The sequence below is a fragment of the Spinacia oleracea genome, chromosome 5 (genome assembly GCF_020520425.1).
Source record: "Spinacia oleracea cultivar Varoflay chromosome 5, BTI_SOV_V1, whole genome shotgun sequence".
Classification (NCBI taxonomy): Eukaryota; Viridiplantae; Streptophyta; class Magnoliopsida; order Caryophyllales; family Amaranthaceae; genus Spinacia; species Spinacia oleracea.
The window spans coordinates 115485082-115501841 of NC_079491.1; the positions used below are offsets into that span (position 1 = coordinate 115485082).

Genomic DNA, 16760 nt, shown 5'->3' on the forward strand with positions numbered 1-16760 from the left:
CGAATTCTTTTCAACGTAAAATTCTAAAATTATTTTGATTTCATAAATCGTTAAATATTTAGAACGTAAATAAAATAAATATACGTTAATTATATATTTATTACTAAAATTCATAAATTCTATTTAAATATAAATAATATACGTTAAAATATATTAATAAAATTTATAAATTTACGGGGGATTACAATCTACCCCTCTTAAAAGAAGTTTCGTCCCGAAACTTGACACGGAAATTCACATATCTTTCCAAACTTTTCAACTTATTCTTATTGGGGAAGTACTTTGTGCCACTCTTGTGCACTCTTTTGCCAACTCAAAACTGTTTGTGTTACTCATGAACACCTTTTCTTATGCGGAGAATCTATTTGCTTTGCATCAACTTGTAAAATTTGCTAAAATAAGCAATAAAATGCATAAAATTCCATAAAATAGGTAAAAAGCGCGAATTTCTATCGCATTCTACCCTCCTTAAAGAAAACGAGTTACGCCCTCGTAACTCACCTCAGGGAATAGCTAACCAAAATTCTCTTTCGACGAATTCTATCCTCAAAGTTCATATTTCACTAAAACTACTCACTTTATACTTTTCACAACAGATGACGAAACAAAAGAACAAGTCACCACGAATTAAATAATGCTTAACTTGCGCGGAGTTAATAGAAAAAGTACCAGAATCTATATCGGCAGATCGTTCATCCTCATTCTGATTCATCATGTACAACTTTCCTGGAGCTTTATTTGGGTTGTTGTTATCCTTTGCAGGCTTATTATAGTTCTCTTGATTGTTTTGTGCCCCTCCAGGCTTTGAATTTTGACCTCCAGACTGGTTAAACCTCACTTGGTTTCCACCTCCATTACTATTTTGTTCCTTTCTGTGCTTAATGAAGCACTCATACTCCCTATGTCCCCTTTTCTGACAATAGTTGCAGGTCACTAATTCTCCTTTGCAGTTCTTACCAGGGTGATTGTTACTGCACCTCTTGCAATGATGTACTCTCTCAGAATGGTTCGAGTTGTTGTGGTGCCCCTGATTGCTTTTTCCTTGAAAATTTCCATTTCCATTCTCATTCCTATTCAGGTTTCTATTCTTCTTGAAATTTCCCCGGGTTTTCCCAGCATCAAACTCTTTTCTTTTCTCCCCAACAACATTTTTCTTGTCCCTTCTAGACTGTTAACCATGAAATTGGGCAGTTCTCTCATACACATTCTCTAAAGGTGTAAAGGTTTCTCCACTTAATCCCAACTGGATCTCATTGGTCAACCCTTGCTCAAACATCTGAGCCTTTATCTCCTCTGTGGCTACAACCTCAGGTGCAAACTTCGACAGCGCTATAAATTTGCTATAATATTCAGCGATGGTCATACTCCCCATCCCAAGGTTTATGAATTCCTGTGCTTTTCGTTTTGTTATAAAAGGAGGATAAAACTTTTCCCTCAATGCAACAACAAATGAGTCCCAATTAAATCCCTCGGCAGTACTTAGCCTAGTTTCATTCTTTCTCCACCACAGATCGGCTTCATCTTTTAGGTAAAGGACAGCTTGACCTACTCTCATACTCTTAGGGCAACTCACAGCCTTAAACAGTTTCTCAAACTCCCTAATCCAATTTTCTAAGAAGGTAGGGTCTGATTGCCCCTTGAAGTATGGTGGTTTAACCCTAGCAAGTCTTTCAAACATTTCCCCTGCATAATTGGGGCGCCCAGTTCTTTCCTGAGTCAGCTTTTCCGCCAAGAGGCGAATAGCAACGGCTAGATCATTGTTGTTGGCCATTCTAGAACGCGACCTGCAATTAGTATACTCTACTTTAGGTTCGAAACATCACCTATACGTCATCCCATACAATTTAATACTTGAATTGACCATAAAGATCGCCTCAACCAACAATGTTCACATTAATACACATCATTTATGAAGGCACGACAATCGTTTACGAAGGTGCAACGATCGTCTACAAGATGCAATAATCATTGAAAAATAATCATCCTCAATAATTCACGAAAGACATTCACACACTGCACATAAGGCATAACATTTTGAATCATATTGGTCATGAGGGTCTAGATTGGCCCTCACTTCCTTTATGTACTCAAATCATTTAATATTATTGTGGCAATTAAATTGATCCACAATTCACACTGAGTATGCAACCAATAGAAAAATTAATCCATGACGTGTTACCTAAAGGTTGGGGTATTATGGAATCCTCAAAATAGAATAAAGAACATTTCCTCGAAAACTTTAACTTTTATTGCTAACTCCATAAAGGTTTATTACATCCTTCAAAATAATAAAGAACATTTCAAACTTCAATAAACTTTAACCTTAAACTGTTGTAACTTTGCTACTTATTCTTTAAAACATAAAAGAGCTAATTAACTATTTATGACTTCAAAATATTTGTGGCCTCTTGCCTATCCATCGCTCCTGAAAGTTTTCGGAGTGAACTTTAGATCTCAAGATCATCGAACTCTTTTTCAGGGTCTTCATCGAGGTCTTCCTTAGGGTTTGCATCTTCTTCCATGTCTTCATCTTGATTAGGCTCACTTGCCATCTCCTGTTCACTTTCGAGCTCTTCATCTGAATCACTAGAAATCTCAATGGTTGGCTCATGGGCCGCTGGGTTAGGATTCTCTGCCTCAACATCTACATTCTCATTCTCCACAGCTACATCATTTTCCTCTAGGTCATTATTTATATTTACTCCCATAGGTTCTTCTGTAACTGCATCTCCAACATGACTCCCTACGATTTTACCGTCTCTAAACCCACTTTCTGCCGCCTCAATAATGGTGGTCAGAACTTCTGAATCATATTTCCATCTACCATCCCAAGTCCCATACTTGGCCAAGTTTCGAGTTCCATTATCAGAATGCATGTCTTTAAATTTTTCCTTGAGTTCTAGGTATGGAAATTTGTTAGGTAAACAATTAATGATAGTGGCTGCTATGATATCCTTTCTCATTAAGATAGGTTGCCCTTGAACTTTAGCATAATATTCACATCCAAACACAATTTTCTTCACGTAAATGTCAGGGGTTTCTATATCGAGTTTCTCGAAGGATCCTATGTTGGTATACTTCGAAAGAAACATTTCATTCCTGAAATAAACAATTTCATGTCTCACTAACGATTTTCCAACCAAATCATAATCAAAGTTCAATAATGCAATAAGTTTGGTGGAATCAAACAATTCTTTATGCACATTTAAATGTAACATTAAACAATTAGCACACGCACGTACATAACAATCAATTTCTTATGCTAGCATTGATTAGCTACTAATGCACATATAATTTTATCTTATATGCCCTTCTTATACTACCCATCTCTCATAAACTAAAGCATTGAAATAATTTAAATGACAAAGTAAAAGAACGATAATATAAGAAAATTATAACATAAAATAGTAACATAAATATAAATATAAAATAAATTAAGTATAATAAATTAAGGAAATGTGAGCGAATAAATTCGAAAATAAAGTTTTTAATTCGAAAAAGATTTATATTTCCTAAATAACGAATTTTAACTCTTGAAACAACTTTAAAAAAAAAATTGAACTTCTAAAAATTGTACTCATTTTTTTTTTTGAATAATAAATAATAAGAAAAAGAATAAAAATTTCGAAAGTCACTTTAATTCGAATAAATAATTTGATTTCGAACTTAAATAAGAAATATTATATACTTTCAAACAAGATAAAAGGAAATCGGCCCCCCCAAAAAAAAGTACCAATTTTTGAACACTATAATACGTGGAAGCTCGATTTTTAAGAAGTTTATTTTAAATAGCTAGATAGTTAGGCGCCTAAAAATTTATTAAAGTAAAACCTTAGCTTCTAGATACCACTTTGTAACACCCCGACAATTCTCTCTTTTCTAAAATAACCTTTTAATATAAACGTAGAGAATTATCAAGGCATTATCGCCCGTGTGAAAACGTAACGGCTTATTCAGAATTTTGCAGCGGAAAACATAAAACTAACTTTAGGTTTATAAATAATCGATTACAGGTTTAGTCCCAAAAATCAACCAACGAAAATAAGGAAATATAAATAGTATGACAAGTTTAAAGTCCAATTAAACAAACCCAAGTCAACTTAGCAAATCAAAACTAAATACAAGCTCTCTATTCCCGATCCCAATGATGCAACATCTTCAAACCTGCAGATGGACAATGCTTATTGATCCTTAGAGACTGCTCACCAAAGATTGGGTCATCACAGGATCAAGAAGGCATAGCCATGATCAACATGCACAAGCAAAAGCACGTAATCAGCAAAGCTGAGTACTACATACTAAATCAATAATAATCCTAACATGATTCTATTAAACGAACAACCCTAACATGATACTAATGAACACAAACAAGGGCAGACAAAACATGATAGTTTGACGACCATACTTGACCAGACTAGACTAGGCTAGACTTTTAGCAATAATATTATTTTAGTTGAAATAGACAATGGACCGAGTTGTCCATCCAGAAGTCTTCACTAAGGAAGACGAGGTACGGGCGCGACTCCGTAACCTCAGTGACCTGCGATATCGAGGAACATTTAAATAAAAATAGGACACGGTGATCAATCCGGTCCCAGAAAAGGCCATGGGCTACCACCATGAACCCCAACTCCTGTTTGTCCGTCACTTTAGACGTGCACAGTCTAAAGCTATTGCTACTCAGTTTCACTTTACATGATTTACAAATTGATACTCTGTTATGACTCAACAATCACATAAGGCATATAATCCACATTCGTTCACAACTGTTTTTATCTTGGAATTAAGTACGTGATCATAAAGGCACCAATCGAGACTCATTCCAATTTACCCAACCTTTCCTTTAACCATGATCAACCCTGTATATGGGTATAAAGTTTCAACTTACTAAACAAGGTCCTCGGCCCTCATAAAGTAGTGAAAAGCTAAAAAGGGAACAACAACCAATCGATCCAAACCAATCATATAGAATAATCTAGTGTTCCCAACCAACATGTTTGTACCAATAATCCATACTAACATGTTACAGTTCTCTTAGTGCAAAACAAGTTCAATAAGTTTGTCCAACAGTATTAAACATACACATTCCATATAACCAAGTTTGTCTATAATATCAACATCACCAAGTTCAACAATAATATCAACATGATTTCAACAATTAGCACACATTCCAAGCACGCAGGTATGTACGTACCTTGTGTAAACAAACTGATAGGCCACTTTAACACTTTCAAAAGTCGCCCACAAAGAATTCTCCGCCTAAAACAATCAAGAATGTACTTAAATCAATTCCTAATCATTGGAAACCATAACAAAGCATTATAAATGCATCCTAAACATATTTAGAACATTTCCCAATATCAAAACTTAAACCTTTGATTTCCTAGCATCATAATTATTAAATTAGTGATTGAAATTCGTTGAAAACTCTTTGCAAACATCGTACTTTAAATTTTCAGAAACATAACTAATTTCAAACTATTCCAAAACATAATTAACATTCTTAAGATCATAAAAATAATAGCTTTAATAATGTATAATCATTCTATTATGATTTTAGAACATTAAAACCTTAAAAATCCATGCTTTAATAATTAAATTCCTTATTTCAATTCAACTATGTAATCTGAAAATTAAATTATCAATTAAGCATAATGTATAATCTGAAAATCTAACTTAATCATAAAAACTTATAATTTATATTCACGAAACATGAATTAAGTTAATAAAACTTCATTAAAACCCTTTTTTTTTTGATGGAATCATTAAAACCCTAATTTAAACGTAATTAACAAATCTGAAAATAATTAAATTAATTTCGACAACATATAATCTGAAAATTAGTAATTAAATCATAAAAATCATAAATTTATTCAATCAAAACATAAATTAAATTGATAAAGTATAATTAAAACATTTAATTACTTAGGGTTTAAGAAATAACCAAAAGAGAGAAGGAAAGAAGGCTGGCCGGAGGTGGTTAAGCGGCGCGGCGGCGCGGCGGCAATGGGGCGTTGGTGCGCGCGGTGGTGGCTGCCGCAACAACATAACACGAGTGAGGAGGATGAATAAACAACAAGGGAAAGGGGAACGAAAGGGAACAAAAGAAAACGAAAGGGAAGAGGAAGAGGTACCGACGGAGGACGGCTGGTGGCAGAGCCGCACACGGTGGTGCGTAGCTGGGCGTAGTGACGAATGCTGGTGGTCCTCGGTGGTGGTTGTGCGAAAAACGAAAGCCACAATTAAGGGGAGAGGAGGAGTGATAAACGGAAAGGGAGAAGGAGAAGAGGAGGCTTACCGGAATGGCGGAGGAGGAACGACGGTGGTCGGGTGGCGCGACTGTGTCGACGGCGGTGGCTGGTACCACAGCCAACAGGGTTACACGTGAAGGAGGGAATGAGAGAGGAGGGTTTTGCTTCTTGATTTTCACGTGAAATTGGAAAGGGAAGGGTTTTGGCTTTTGTTTCTTTTGTTTTACGTGAACTCAACAAGTGTGGGGAGTTTTGGGTTTATTTATTTGGGCTTTGTCAACTTGGGCTAGGAATTAGAATTGAGTTTGTTTGAATCCAAAATCGGGTTAGGATTATTTTCTAAATTCCAATGTATTTCGTAATTCGAATTCTTTTCAACGTAAAATTCTAAAATTATTTTGATTTCATAAATCGTTAAATATTTAGAACGTAAATAAAATAAATATACGTTAATTATATATTTATTACTAAAATTCATAAATTCTATTTAAATATAAATAATATACGTTAAAATATATTAATAAAATTTATAAATTTACGGGGGATTACAGCGTAGGTCCTTATTTTCAAAAAGCACAAACAAATTTCAAAACAGATTCGTCCACTTCTATCGGACGGGGTGTCCACCCTTAGCGGACAGGTTCGCCATCTTCAGCCGGCGGGGTCTACGTCACAAACCGCGTAGGACCTTATTTTCAAAACATCAAAACAGATTCGTCCACTTCTATCGGACGGGGAGTCCACCCTCAGCGGACAGGCTGGCCCACCTTCAGCGGGCGGGGTCTGCGTCACTAACCGCGCAGGTCCTCAGTTTTCAAAAAATGAGATCTTCAAAACACAAACAGGCTCGCCATCTTCAGCCGGCGGGGTCTGCGTCACAAACCGCGTAGGTCCTTATTTTCAAAAAGCACAAACAAATTTCAAAACAGATTCGTCCACTTCTATCGGACGGGGTGTCCACCTTTAGCGGACAGGTTCGCCATCTTCAGCCGGCGGGGTCTACGTCACAAACCGCGTAGATCCTTATTTTCAAAACATCAAAACAGATTCATCCACTTCTATTGGACGGGGAGTCCACCCTCAGCGGACAGGATCGCCCACCTTCAGCGGGCGGGGTCTGCGTCCCTAACCGCGCAAGTCCTTAGTCGCTGCAGCGATAACTTTTTTCGGTTTTCCCTTTTTCCAAAAATTAAAGGATTGGTTTTCCGTTTTTCCAAAAAGAACGATGTGCTGGATTTTCCTTCGTTTTACGTCCTATAAAAACAAGGGGGTTTTCTCGTTTAGCTAGCCCTGAAAATGAGAATCTTTAATAACGTTTTACCTCGTGATTGGGCTTGGCCAGGCCCAATTACACTTTATAGCTTTGATTTCAAAAAACTCTGTAGCTACTCCCAATGAAAAAGTGAGGGAGTTTCTACGCACCTTTAGATTCTTCCAATGACAAAGTGAGGAAGTTTCTATACTATCAGTTGACAAATCCCAATGACACGTGAGGGATATGTCGACACTTCAAGTGATGACCCTTAAGTCAAATGTTATCACTCGGGGGCTCGTGAGACCCTCGCAAAACAGGTCACAACACACCGTGGCTTGTGTGACGCACTCCGTCTAAAACTTTGACCATCGTCTTACTCCAACACTCAGTCAAAGTGGGGGCTAACTGTAGACACCTACTTTTGTCCCCATTCACGCAAGGGAAAGGTTCGATGATGAAAACGTAAATCTCCACTTGACAACGCATCTCCTATAAAATAAATGAATCTCGATTCCCCATTTCATTTTACCTGAAACCTGCTATTTATGGAAACCTGCTAAAAATAGTAACTGCCGTAAAAGGTAGCGTCTAAAAGTGGCAAATCATAAAAGATAGAAACCTGTCAGAATTAGGCGTTGCACTCCAACATAAATCCTAAATGAGATAGAAAACCGCGAGAATCCTATTCCTAATAGGATTCGGAAATAGGAGTTACGTATTAATTAAAATCCTAACGAACCTAGAGTTCGTAACGGGCCCAGACGCATTCCGTCATAAAATTGATACGCGCTAAAAGACTCAAATTAATCTCAAACTCTACGGATTTTAGGAATCCGAATCTGACTAAACAAAACTGCCCAGACCCTATTTTCAACGCCTGGCTCTGGGCGCCGAAATCTTCGGCGCCCAGGCCTGGGCGCTGAAAATACCTGGGTACGTCTCTTTTCCTAATTCTTTGTGGATTAGAACTCTGCAATTCTATCTTTCCACGAACTCTTCCCTATAAATAGGCCCTAATTTCGACGTGAAAGAACACACAACAACACACAATTATATTCTGAGTATTGACTCCAACCCTTAGCCTAAGCATCTCGCTGCGAAACTGTTCACGCGTTCTGTCGCAATTGATCCATAAATCGAACAGAACGTATCCTGTCCCATAATTGAGATTCGTTAAATAAAAAGGAGAAATAGCAAAGTCAAAGTGGTTAGTTTTCTGAGAACCGTGACGCACCTCTCAAGGGTGCGTCGTAATGTGTCCCTTTTCGATGGTTTAACTGCTTTCCTCGCCCTTTTTATGAACTGTTAAACTAACCTAATCTGATTGTTCTATCACGCCTAACAAATATAATATTTTTGGGAAATCGGATTATCATGCTAGGTCCCTTAATGTTATTTAAATCAGATAATCACGATCGAATTAGTATTATATGTTGCATATTGCTAAAATCAACTCAGATTAGTTTAATAGTTAACGCATGTCCCTTCAATTATTTATGCTGAGCTAGTAAGGATATCCTGCCTCTGGAGTTATCAACGAGCGAAGTACTCCTCTCGGTAGTTACAGTCCCCCGAACCCTCAATCTCTACCTTGCGGGTGTATATTGAGAGATCCCCACACCAGGGATCACAAGGGAACCTACGGCCGTCGTTGTCAAACATAATTGCACTCCCTTTATGTCACGATAACCGGGTTTTGTCAGTTTTTCTCATTGTCGTTAAAAACTGAATGACGACTCCTATATTACTAGTCAATTGGGTGTATACTCACAGGAAATCCAATTACACTTGATTGAATAAAAAGAATCGTCACACCCACGAGGGACAAGGTCACGCATTAGCCTCTGCTTTTTCGACCCCCTCACATCCGCTGAGGGTGGACGTCCCTGAATTCGTTTTTCGTTTTGGAACTCGCGTGGTTCGTGACGTGATCTTGCCAACTAAGATAGGCAAGTTTCCTATTTTTCATCGTGATTTCTTTTTTTTGAGAATTTCTTTTGTTCATTCTTGCAAGAGCGAATTCTTTCGAGGGATGCTCGGATTTAGTTGTAACCTGAACGTGGGTTGACAATGGGTTCAGACGGACCTTTGTCTTGCGACCGTCTGCATTCGTGGTTTTGAGCTAGTCTTTATGGCTCGATTTTTGCCACCACTTGATCTTTGATCAGAGGACCATGTACAAGTGTCAATGACGACCCTTTTCTGAGGTCGAACCTATTCTTTTGAGATCATCCAAACATGGGGCGGCGTATAACGTAGTCCGGGAATGTGATTTCAATTGCGCACTCATTGTTGGAGTATACTTTTCGCGAGCCCCCAAGCACTTGGGCTTTGGTGGTTTAACCCTAGCAAGTCTTTCAAACATTTCCCCTGCATAATTGGGGCGCCCAGTTCTTTCCTGAGTCAGCTTTTCCGCCAAGAGGCGAATAGCAACGGCTAGATCATTGTTGTTGGCCATTCTAGAACGCGACCTGCAATTAGTATACTCTACTTTAGGTTCGAAACATCACCTATACGTCATCCCATACAATTTAATACTTGAATTGACCATAAAGATCGCCTCAACCAACAATGTTCACATTAATACACATCATTTATGAAGGCACGACAATCGTTTACGAAGGTGCAACGATCGTCTACAAGATGCAATAATCATTGAAAAATAATCATCCTCAATAATTCACGAAAGACATTCACACACTGCACATAAGGCATAACATTTTGAATCATATTGGTCATGAGGGTCTAGATTGGCCCTCACTTCCTTTATGTACTCAAATCATTTAATATTATTGTGGCAATTAAATTGATCCACAATTCACACTGAGTATGCAACCAATAGAAAAATTAATCCATGACGTGTTACCTAAAGGTTGGGGTATTATGGAATCCTCAAAATAGAATAAAGAACATTTCCTCGAAAACTTTAACTTTTATTGCTAACTCCATAAAGGTTTATTACATCCTTCAAAATAATAAAGAACATTTCAAACTTCAATAAACTTTAACCTTAAACTGTTGTAACTTTGCTACTTATTCTTTAAAACATAAAAGAGCTAATTAACTATTTATGACTTCAAAATATTTGTGGCCTCTTGCCTATCCATCGCTCCTGAAAGTTTTCGGAGTGAACTTTAGATCTCAAGATCATCGAACTCTTTTTCAGGGTCTTCATCGAGGTCTTCCTTAGGGTTTGCATCTTCTTCCATGTCTTCATCTTGATTAGGCTCACTTGCCATCTCCTGTTCACTTTCGAGTTCTTCATCTGAATCACTAGAAATCTCAATGGTTGGCTCATGGGCCGCTGGGTTAGGATTCTCTGCCTCAACATCTACATTCTCATTCTCCACAGCTACATCATTTTCCTCTAGGTCATTATTTATATTTACTCCCATAGGTTCTTCTGTAACTGCATCTCCAACATGACTCCCTACGATTTTACCGTCTCTAAACCCACTTTCTGCCGCCTCAATAATGGTGGTCAGAACTTCTGAATCATATTTCCATCTACCATCCCAAGTCCCATACTTGGCCAAGTTTCGAGTTCCATTATCAGAATGCATGTCTTTAAATTTTTCCTTGAGTTCTAGGTATGGAAATTTGTTAGGTAAACAATTAATGATAGTGGCTGCTATGATATCCTTTCTCATTAAGATAGGTTGCCCTTGAACTTTAGCATAATATTCACATCCAAACACAATTTTCTTCACGTAAATGTCAGGGGTTTCTATATCGAGTTTCTCGAAGGATCCTATGTTGGTATACTTCGAAAGAAACATTTCATTCCTGAAATAAACAATTTCATGTCTCACTAACGATTTTCCAACCAAATCATAATCAAAGTTCAATAATGCAATAAGTTTGGTGGAATCAAACAATTCTTTATGCACATTTAAATGTAACATTAAACAATTAGCACACGCACGTACATAACAATCAATATCTTATGCTAGCATTGATTAGCTACTAATGCACATATAATTTTATCTTATATGCCCTTCTTATACTACCCATCTCTCATAAACTAAAGCATTGAAATAATTTAAATGACAAAGTAAAAGAACGATAATATAAGAAAATTATAACATAAAATAGTAACATAAATATAAATATAAAATAAATTAAGTATAATAAATTAAGGAAATGTGAGCGAATAAATTCGAAAATAAAGTTTTTAATTCGAAAAAGATTTATATTTCCTAAATAACGAATTTTAACTCTTGAAACAACTTTAAAAAAAAAATTGAACTTCTAAAAATTGTACTCATTTTTTTTTTTGAATAATAAATAATAAGAAAAAGAATAAAAATTTCGAAAGTCACTTTAATTCGAATAAATAATTTGATTTCGAACTTAAATAAGAAATATTATATACTTTCAAACAAGATAAAAGGAAATCGGCCCCCCCAAAAAAAAGTACCAATTTTTGAACACTATAATACGTGGAAGCTCGATTTTTAAGAAGTTTATTTTAAATAGCTAGATAGTTAGGCGCCTAAAAATTTATTAAAGTAAAACCTTAGCTTCTAGATACCACTTTGTAACACCCCGACAATTCTCTCTTTTCTAAAATAACCTTTTAATATAAACGTAGAGAATTATCAAGGCATTATCGCCCGTGTGAAAACGTAACGGCTTATTCAGAACTTTGCAGCGGAAAACATAAAACTAACTTTAGGTTTATAAATAATCGATTACAGGTTTAGTCCCAAAAATCAACCAACGAAAATAAGGAAATATAAATAGTATGACAAGTTTAAAGTCCAATTAAACAAACCCAAGTCAACTTAGCAAATCAAAACTAAATACAAGCTCTCTATTCCCGATCCCAATGATGCAACATCTTCAAACCTGCAGATGGACAATGCTTATTGATCCTTAGAGACTGCTCACCAAAGATTGGGTCATCACAGGATCAAGAAGGCATAGCCATGATCAACATGCACAAGCAAAAGCACGTAATCAGCAAAGCTGAGTACTACATACTAAATCAATAATAATCCTAACATGATTCTATTAAACGAACAACCCTAACATGATACTAATGAACACAAACAAGGGCAGACAAAACATGATAGTTTGACGACCATACTTGACCAGACTAGACTAGGCTAGACTTTTAGAAATAATATTATTTTAGTTGAAATAGACAATGGACCGAGTTGTCCATCCAGAAGTCTTCACTAAGGAAGACGAGGTACGGGCGCGACTCCGTAACCTCAGTGACCTGCGATATCGAGGAACATTTAAATAAAAATAGGACACGGTGATCAATCCGGTCCCAGAAAAGGCCATGGGCTACCACCATGAACCCCAACTCCTGTTTGTCCGTCACTTTAGACGTGCACAGTCTAAAGCTATTGCTACTCAGTTTCACTTTACATGATTTACAAATTGATACTCTGTTATGACTCAACAATCACATAAGGCATATAATCCACATTCGTTCACAACTGTTTTTATCTTGGAATTAAGTACGTGATCATAAAGGCACCAATCGAGACTCATTCCAATTTACCCAACCTTTCCTTTAACCATGATCAACCCTGTATATGGGTATAAAGTTTCAACTTACTAAACAAGGTCCTCGGCCCTCATAAAGTAGTGAAAAGCTAAAAAGGGAACAACAACCAATCGATCCAAACCAATCATATAGAATAATCTAGTGTTCCCAACCAACATGTTTGTACCAATAATCCATACTAACATGTTACAGTTCTCTTAGTGCAAAACAAGTTCAATAAGTTTGTCCAACAGTATTAAACATACACATTCCATATAACCAAGTTTGTCTATAATATCAACATCACCAAGTTCAACAATAATATCAACATGATTTCAACAATTAGCACACATTCCAAGCACGCAGGTATGTACGTACCTTGTGTAAACAAACTGATAGGCCACTTTAACACTTTCAAAAGTCGCCCACAAAGAATTCTCCGCCTAAAACAATCAAGAATGTACTTAAATCAATTCCTAATCATTGGAAACCATAACAAAGCATTATAAATGCATCCTAAACATATTTAGAACATTTCCCAATATCAAAACTTAAACCTTTGATTTCCTAGCATCATAATTATTAAATTAGTGATTGAAATTCGTTGAAAACTCTTTGCAAACATCGTACTTTAAATTTTCAGAAACATAACTAATTTCAAACTATTCCAAAACATAATTAACATTCTTAAGATCATAAAAATAATAGCTTTAATAATGTATAATCATTCTATTATGATTTTAGAACATTAAAACCTTAAAAAATCCATGCTTTAATAATTAAATTCCTTATTTCAATTCAACTATGTAATCTGAAAATTAAATTACCAATTAAGCATAATGTATAATCTGAAAATCTAACTTAATCATAAAAACTTATAATTTATATTCACGAAACATGAATTAAGTTAATAAAACTTCATTAAAACCCTTTTTTTTTTGATGGAATCATTAAAACCCTAATTTAAACGTAATTAACAAATCTGAAAATAATTAAATTAATTTCGACAACATATAATCTGAAAATTAGTAATTAAATCATAAAAATCATAAATTTATTCAATCAAAACATAAATTAAATTGATAAAGTATAATTAAAACATTTAATTACTTAGGGTTTAAGAAATAACCAAAAGAGAGAAGGAAAGAAGGCTGGCCGGAGGTGGTTAAGCGGCGCGGCGGCGCGGCGGCAATGGGGCGGTGGTGCGCGCGGTGGTGGCTGCCGCAACAACATAACACGAGTGAGGAGGATGAATAAACAACAAGGGAAAGGGGAACGAAAGGGAACAAAAGAAAACGAAAGGGAAGAGGAAGAGGTACCGACGGAGGACGGCTGGTGGCAGAGCCGCACACGGTGGTGCGTAGCTGGGCGTAGTGACGAATGCTGGTGGTCCTCGGTGGTGGTTGTGCGAAAAACGAAAGCCACAATTAAGGGGAGAGGAGGAGTGATAAACGGAAAGGGAGAAGGAGAAGAGGAGGCTTACCGGAATGGCGGAGGAGGAACGACGGTGGTCGGGTGGCGCGACTGTGTCGACGGCGGTGGCTGGTACCACAGCCAACAGGGTTACACGTGAAGGAGGGAATGAGAGAGGAGGGTTTTGCTTCTTGATTTTCACGTGAAATTGGAAAGGGAAGGGTTTTGGCTTTTGTTTCTTTTGTTTTACGTGAACTCAACAAGTGTGGGGAGTTTTGGGTTTATTTATTTGGGCTTTGTCAACTTGGGCTAGGAATTAGAATTGAGTTTGTTTGAATCCAAAATCGGGTTAGGATTATTTTCTAAATTCCAATGTATTTCGTAATTCGAATTCTTTTCAACGTAAAATTCTAAAATTATTTTGATTTCATAAATCGTTAAATATTTAGAACGTAAATAAAATAAATATACGTTAATTATATATTTATTACTAAAATTCATAAATTCTATTTAAATATAAATAATATACGTTAAAATATATTAATAAAATTTATAAATTTACGGGGGATTACAGCGTAGGTCCTTATTTTCAAAAAGCACAAACAAATTTCAAAACAGATTCGTCCACTTCTATCGGACGGGGTGTCCACCCTTAGCGGACAGGTTCGCCATCTTCAGCCGGCGGGGTCTACGTCACAAACCGCGTAGGTCCTTATTTTCAAAATATCAAAACAGATTCGTCCACTTCTATCGGACGGGGAGTCCACCCTCAGCGGACAGGCTGGCCCACCTTCAGCGGGCGGGGTCTGCGTCACTAACCGCGCAGGTCCTCAGTTTTCAAAAAATGAGATCTTCAAAACACAAACAGGCTCGCCATCTTCAGCCGGCGGGGTCTGCGTCACAAACCGCGTAGGTCCTTATTTTCAAAAATCACAAACAAATTTCAAAACAGATTCGTCCACTTCTATCGGACGGGGTGTCCACCTTTAGCGGACAGGTTCGCCATCTTCAGCCGGCGGGGTCTACGTCACAAACCGCGTAGATCCTTATTTTCAAAACATCAAAACAGATTCATCCACTTCTATTGGACGGGGAGTCCACCCTCAGCGGACAGGCTCGCCCACCTTCAGCGGGCGGGGTCTGCGTCCCTAACCGCGCAAGTCCTTAGTCGCTGCAGCGATAACTTTTTTCGGTTTTCCCTTTTTCCAAAAATTAAAGGATTGGTTTTCCGTTTTTCCAAAAAGAACGATGTGCTGGATTTTCCTTCGTTTTACGTCCTATAAAAACAAGGGGGTTTTCTCGTTTAGCTAGCCCTGAAAATGAGAATCTTTAATAACGTTTTACCTCGTGATTGGGCTTGGCCAGGCCCAATTACACTTTATAGCTTTGATTTCAAAAAACTCTGTAGCTACTCCCAATGAAAAAGTGAGGGAGTTTCTACGCACTTTTAGATTCTTCCAATGACAAAGTGAGGAAGTTTCTATACTATCAGTTGACAAATCCCAATGACACGTGAGGGATATGTCGACACTTCAAGTGATGACCCTTAAGTCAAATGTTATCACTCGGGGGCTCGTGAGACCCTCGCAAAACAGGTCACAACACACCGTGGCTTGTGTGACGCACTCCGTCTAATACTTTGACCATCGTCTTACTCCAACACTCAGTCAAAGTTGGGGCTAACTGTAGACACCTACTTTTGTCCCCATTCACGCAAGGGAAAGGTTCGATGATGAAAACGTAAATCTCCACTTGACAACGCATCTCCTATAAAATAAATGAATCTCGATTCCCCATTTCATTTTACCTGAAACCTGCTATTTATGGAAACCTGCTAAAAATAGTAACTGCCGTAAAAGGTAGCGTCTAAAAGTGGCAAATCATAAAAGATAGAAACATGTCAGAATTAGGCGTTGCACTCCAACATAAATCCTAAATGAGATAGAAAACCGCGAGAATCCTATTCCTAATAGGATTCGGAAATAGGAGTTACGTATTAATTAAAATCCTAACGAACCTAGAGTTCGTAACGGGCCCAGACGCATTCCGTCATAAAATTGATACGCGCTAAAAGACTCAAATTAATCTCAAACTCTACGGATTTTAGGAATCCGAATCTGACTAAACAAAACTGCCCAGACCCTATTTTCAACGCCTGGCTCTGGGCGCCGAAATCTTCGGCGCCCAGGCCTGGGCGCTGAAAATACCTGGGTACGTCTCTTTTCCTAATTCTTTGTGGATTAGAACTCTGCAATTCTATCTTTCCACGAACTCTTCCCTATAAATAGGCCCCTAATTTCGACGTGAAAGAACACACAACAACACACAATTATATTCT

General features: G+C 37.3%; 2 long non-coding RNA genes across 2 annotated transcripts; both read right to left on the reverse strand.

The window, feature by feature from the left end:
- Positions 1–3952: 3952 nt before the first annotated feature.
- On the reverse strand, positions 3953–6009 carry LOC130461160 (uncharacterized). The gene is made up of 3 exons (XR_008921550.1): positions 5945–6009; positions 5195–5259; positions 3953–4198 (listed from the first exon to the last, which is right to left on the reverse strand). It is a non-coding gene; the product is annotated as an uncharacterized lncRNA (long non-coding RNA).
- Positions 6010–12167: 6158 nt separating this feature from the next.
- LOC130461159 (uncharacterized) lies at positions 12168–14862 on the reverse strand. Its single transcript, XR_008921549.1, has 4 exons — positions 14329–14862; positions 14139–14227; positions 13388–13452; positions 12168–12391 (listed from the first exon to the last, which is right to left on the reverse strand). It is a non-coding gene; the product is annotated as an uncharacterized lncRNA (long non-coding RNA).
- Between the last annotated feature and the right edge of the window lie 1898 nt (positions 14863–16760).